This window comes from Lolium perenne, chromosome 1, assembly GCF_019359855.2.
Source record: "Lolium perenne isolate Kyuss_39 chromosome 1, Kyuss_2.0, whole genome shotgun sequence".
Lineage (NCBI taxonomy): Eukaryota > Viridiplantae > Streptophyta > Magnoliopsida > Poales > Poaceae > Lolium > Lolium perenne.
Genome location: NC_067244.2, coordinates 211,306,838 through 211,313,093, shown reverse-complemented (window position 1 = coordinate 211,313,093; position 6,256 = coordinate 211,306,838).

The following is a 6,256-nucleotide window of genomic DNA, read 5'->3' as shown; positions in this document are numbered from 1 at the left end:
AAAATTAAAAGAGTAAAACTATGTATGCCTCATTTGCAATTAATGGTGTCTAGATTCTTGATTGGATTGGATGGGCTACTATGTAGCTCGTCCCCGATCTGCATATTATTTTGGAATTTAACAAAAAAAAATAAAAAATCTCTAGATCCAAAACTTTGCATTTTAGCTGTTGGTTGAGCAAGCGCAATGTTTAGGTTCTGAGTTGTTATCGAAAAGGGTAAAATTGTTCATCCTTCCTTTGCAATCAATGGAATCTAGATTCTAGATTGAACAGGAGGCTATGATCTAGCTCATCTCTGATAGTCTGATTGGCGTCTATCGTGGCAACAAGGAGCTGATCGGTCGTTAGCCGTATGGGTCACACACCAGAAGAACGCATGTCGTGCCAGGCCCCAGGCAGCAGATATGGATCCAGTGGCCAGCACACCACGCAGGCAATCCAGCGCACCTGTCGACCGATACGGTTGCGTCGAGATGGCAACGTTCGATAGCAGGGCGATGCGATGGCTTGTCGCGGTTGAGTGGCAGGGCCGCGTCCACGCGCTGATTGCTAGATCTCCATCGTCGAGGAGCTTTCGTTCCTTTTGTCCTAGCTGCTGCTGAGGGTGCTTATATCGTTTTCATCCATCTCCTGGGAGAGTGAAATGTGATGCATCTCATCCGACATGGTCTTTCCTTCATTTGCCCAATCTATTACGTATGGATTGTGTCATGCTCACAGATTGAGTTTGTGCTGGATTCCACAAGGAAGGCGGCAGAACGTACGCCACTAGATTTTTTCCACTGGAAAAGGAACAGTTTTGCATGTCACTATTACTTCATAATTTAGGACCAGTACACGGATGCAGGTATTTCTTTCTCAACTCAAGAACAAAGTGGTCTCCTGCGAAATTCTTGCGCAGAAGCTGAGCCCTAATTTACATTTGTGGGATCATCTTTTCGATAAAGGGAATACCAGCATATGTAATAACAAAATGTTCAGAGCAAAGGTAATTAGTAACATTACACAAAGGTCATAGACTGATATATTAGTTTTCCGGAAACCACAAATTAATGTAGCCCAAGCTATATGTAGCTCTTATTTTCAAAGTTTCAAAAATGTTATTTCAAAATTTCAAAAAAAAATCTGAAAAAAATCTAGATGTAGACAATGTTGTGTTTTCTCAACATGCAAAATTTGAACTCAAAATACCTTGTATGCTGAGCTATAAAAAAGGTAAATCTGGCATCCATAGAAGTGAATAGTGCAAACTTCTAAACCTTAAAATCTATCAGGCCTCCTTTTTGTTTTTGTGCAGGCTCAATATAACGTATCTCGAGTTAATATTTTGCATGTTGGTAGAAAACAACATTTTCATAATTTTCTAACAACCCCAAAATATCTTTTCAATTTATGAAAACAAGTTAGATGTAGCTTGGGCTTCAAATATCCACACTCATTTTTTCCCACGTTTACCCGTACAAAGGACCTACATGCGGATAACTAGTTAAGGCATGGAACCACTTGTGGATAACTGGTTAAGATAGACAGCTACATGCCGATAGACCGGGATTGACACAAGTTAAGGGTGTCAACTTTCGGGATATGAAATTACAGGCTCAATTTAGCTAACCTCTACAAGTTTAAGAATTGAAATGAACATTTTCCAAAACACAAAACTTGAGATCCTACAGGGAAGAAACAACCTATTAATTAGTTTTCCCACTTTTATCCGAAGATGCTCCGTCATATCGACAGATACACACCACACAGCACCTGTGAACTTTCTCCAATTGTCGACCACGGAGAAACTTTGGAATCTAACTACAGATATGATCTACAGAATTATGAAAGTTGAGTTGACTGGTTTGGCTTTATTTGGTACTACTCTGATTACGGAGTATGGTTTTTTGTACCAAAATTGGCACTATGCTGATTAAGGAAGTAAAGCTTAACTTAAGGAACCATAATTCCCATGTCACCAAAACAAACCAACACAGGGAAAACCTGTATGGAAAAGGTAGTATTGCGCAGACAGCAACGGTCATGGTGCATTGCTGTTGCTTCACCAATTGCTACAAGTTTCTCTGTCAGGGAAAAAGACTTCGGAATCTCTCTGTCTGTGAAAGGACCCGAGAGAGGGAAGGGAGACAGAGAAGACATTCATCAATCTTTCATACTTTTCAACGGTGCACGGCCTTGTGGCAAACGGGCATAAAGAAGAAAAAAAATGAATCTAGAATTCTGGATCCTACTCATGTACTCGATATAACGTGCACAATCATGGTGTCTGTAGGCCCCCCGCAAGTGGGGTCAGGATAAGATTTTGCTCATCACTAAAGAAAGGGAAAATTTGCTACAGGACATTATTATTTTCTTGCGTTTGCTAAAATACACCCTTCAATTGTGTCTTTGCCAGGTACCATTATAATTATGTGTCATATTTGCCAGAACAAAGCCTGGCTAAAAAGGGAAAATTTTGCACTTTTGACTATGATGATTGGTTTTGAAGACAAAGGGCAAAACTTTCCGTTTTAAGCTAGATGGTGCCACAGAATTGTAATGGTACCTGGCAAAGATATAATCGGGCGGTGTGTTTTGGTAAACGCCAGAAAATAACGATGTCCTGTAGCAAAATTTCCCCTAAAGAAAATAAATAAAAGAAGTTGCAAAAATGACACAAAAACATGTTTTTGAAAGATCTTCACATCATATGGAAATGACAATAATATGAACTAATAAACTGTGCATCGATGTTATATTTGACGATCAATACATGCCTTTGCAAATACATGGTGATTACAATTTAAAGGAAAATTTCCTAATTTTCACCAAGAGCTTGTTCTCTACGTACCGCTATACCGCTAGATATTGTCCTTTAGTTTCCTTTAATGACCCACCAATACAACTCTATCATTGCGGATGAATATGTAATTTTTTTTTGAAAGAGCATATACATATAATAGACCAAACGTTTATATTTTGCTGCCAAACAATAAAAGATCTCTAACTGATTTTTATTTTTGTGAAATTCTAATTAGTTAATTATTACAATCTTACGATGCCAAAGAGATGATTTCATCAAAAATATAATCTAATTCATGTAGAGAACGATCTTCTAATACACTTAAATGAGCTCTAGTAAGGAGGGTTTTCTTAACGACATATAGGTAACACAAGTTGTTATCCAGTGGTATATTGGAGATGCCCCTTGTGACTGGTATATATGAAATCGATCTCGTCCTCTTCCAAAATAGTTGCCAAGGATGACATCATGTAATAGGGAAGCAAAACATATAACAAAGAGAAAATACAAATTTAATGGCATTTTCATTCGATTATTATTGACTTTATTTTACGATATTTTTTATTTGTAAAGAATTTGAGAATTCCTATTTCACTCAATTTTTTTGTTATAAACTAGGAGATCGTGCTTTTCTTCCGGGGAAGAGAGATATCATACTTTGGCAAATGGGAGTAAAATTTATTTATATTTCTTCTATTATGTGGGTAAATAAGTTGATATATTCATGAATTATGATGTTATTATAGTTCAGCCTTAGTTGCTCCTCGAAAGTCGAAACATGCAAGAGCATACGCCGCACTGTCTAAATTGCACGCTCTCTTAGCTTTCTTTCCAATTTGAGTATTTTCCCTGTTTTCCATCTCATATGCCGTAGAAGTAGGCTTTTGTATCCCAACCCTTCTGGCTCATCTATAACTTCGGTTGTGTTACTGTCTAGGTACATTCACATTTAGATAAATCTAAAACTTTTTTATGGATGGAAGAAATGCTTATTAACACGGATGCAAAGCTTTTGCCTCATTTTGAAAACACTTGTGGAATTTTTTCTCTTGCAGGCACCTTGTGCAAAAATTCTCCTTCTCTTTGCCACAACGGGACAAGCGACACACCTGCTCCATTGCCGGCTCGACACGTGTGTGGGTCCTAGAATTTTCCGCACGTGTCGGATATTTCATTTCAACCAAGCATCCTTATCTTACAGTACCCCGAGACACGACTAGCGGGACTGGCCAGCCGATGCTACGAGGAAAGCTGCAACGTAGCCTAGCCAAATCCGATCCGCGCACAGCCCATCACAGCACGGCGCACCGAATGCCGATCGGTGCCCTCCCCATGCCGATGTTGACCCGTCGGCCCCGCCGGACGTTCGGCAATTCGGCACGTTGCGCTCGCCGGTGCGGGGGCTGCCGGCGGTCGATCGACGTATCGCGCGCTCCCGTCGCCGGTCCATCCCCCGCCCACCTGTACTGCACTGGTGCCCGCGCACGTTTGGTGCGTTTGGGCCGCCGATGATGCCAACCAACATGGACGAGGATGGACCAGCGCCGCGTCGTGCGGGGAACGTGCGATGCCTGACATGCCCACCGGGCCCGGGGTCGCCGGCCGGCGGGGTCGCGGGGATAGGGGAGCCAGGGTGGCGCGCGGCCTTTGGCTTCGGGCTGTCTCGCCGTGATCTGCTCGGCGAGCATGCGAGACGGCGACGGGTGAGCTGATTGATTGGTTAGCTCCTTTCCATGCAGCTGATGTTACGTAGTGGTTGCTGGATGGATCCGTGGAGCTTACCCTGCTCCTGCTGGCAGTACCGCGGTCGGCTTTGATTCGAGCCTCCTCGCCACGAGTAACTCATGGCGCCAAGTGAACTACGCGACACGAAGCTTTCCCACGGAGAGGAGGGCAGCTCGTAGATTGTGAGCGTCTCTTCCAATCCGGTAACAGTAATTCAAAACAAAGATGGGTACATCCTAACAATATTATTTCCTGTGGGTGCAAAGGAATTGGTTTAAGTCGTCGACTACTACCTCCGTTCCATAACGCCAGACGCTTTAGCAAACTATTTAAGTTTCCTAAAACATTTTACATTTTGGAACGAAGTGATAGTTATTGCTCCTCATGTATAAATGTCGCTTTATCTTGCAAGTTTGGAAAGAGATTCTAGCTTGATGTCGTATTCATGATAGATCCACAGAGTCATGGATCAATGAGCCAAACGTCGATGTGTGGTGAATAAATATTGCCTTAGGAAGAGGTCAACAGAGAAAAACTTTGGCATCCTTGCTTATGCTCATCTCTTGGATGTTTGGAAGGAGCGCAACGCTAGAGTCTTCCGCAACTACCATTCCACCACAAATGCTATCATTGTCAAGATCAAAGATGAGGCTCGGGCTTGGTGTTTGGACGGTGCTAAGGAATTGTGCAATGTAATACCGGGAGAGTAGGCTTTTGATAAAGTCCTAGGGCATGTCCTAGGAATTTGTTATAAAACTCTAAACTTCTTCTCTATTAATGAAAATGGAAAATCTTTTGCCTCGTTTCAAAAAAAAAAGATAGTTATTGCTCCTAAGTTGTTTTCTAAAGGGTGAAGCTTCAATTAAGAGAAAAGTGCCACGGGTAATCTTTCAGACAACTGCAAAAAGTTTTTGTAAGTTACACCTAATCCAATCGTTTAGACACGACAAAATCTTAGCCGACCCAAAGGAACCAAGAATGTTGGTGCAGTGAAATGGTTTCAATGGGATGCCTAGGGTTTGGTACGTACTACGAGCTTAGAGAGAGATGGAATGCTCTATCTGTTTTTTTTAGAGAACGCGTGAGTTTTATTGATCACATCACCATAATGTCATTACAAATAAGATCTCGGATACAATCCGAGCAACACCACGCGTCACCAAACTAAAGTTCTCGCAAAGCCTAGCCAGAGAGTGCCACAACATTTGCACCTCTCAAAACATGTTGGAAACTACAAGAAGAAAAAGTAGCTAAAAACTTGATATCTTGGAATGCTCTATCTGTTGTGTGCTACTAAAAGCGGAAGAAACGAGTTGTACCAAAAGGAAATGCATAAAATGTAACCAAGATATTATACATAAGGCTGGTGCCAATGCACCGCCCCACTCTCACCCGCCACGTCAGCTTTTTTCCTCACTCTCACCCCACTCTCACCACACGGTGCCTGTCAACACCCGGATTTTTAAGTCCGAATGCCTATTATGTCATACATCGCAATCCCAGGAATATTGTTGTTGCGAGGCATAATAGTTAAGTATCACAGTCATCATTCATTACAAACCATAAGTCTTACAAATTGGAATCACATGATCCATATTACACGAATAGTTGATATATTGATCAACGAACAAACACAAGTTCATAGTTCAACATAGCGGAAGCGTAAGATACAAGGACTCTCTAGTCCACAGGCCAACGCTTGACGTCGGAAGGCGCTTAGTTGTCGTAGGCATCCTGCTGGTCAT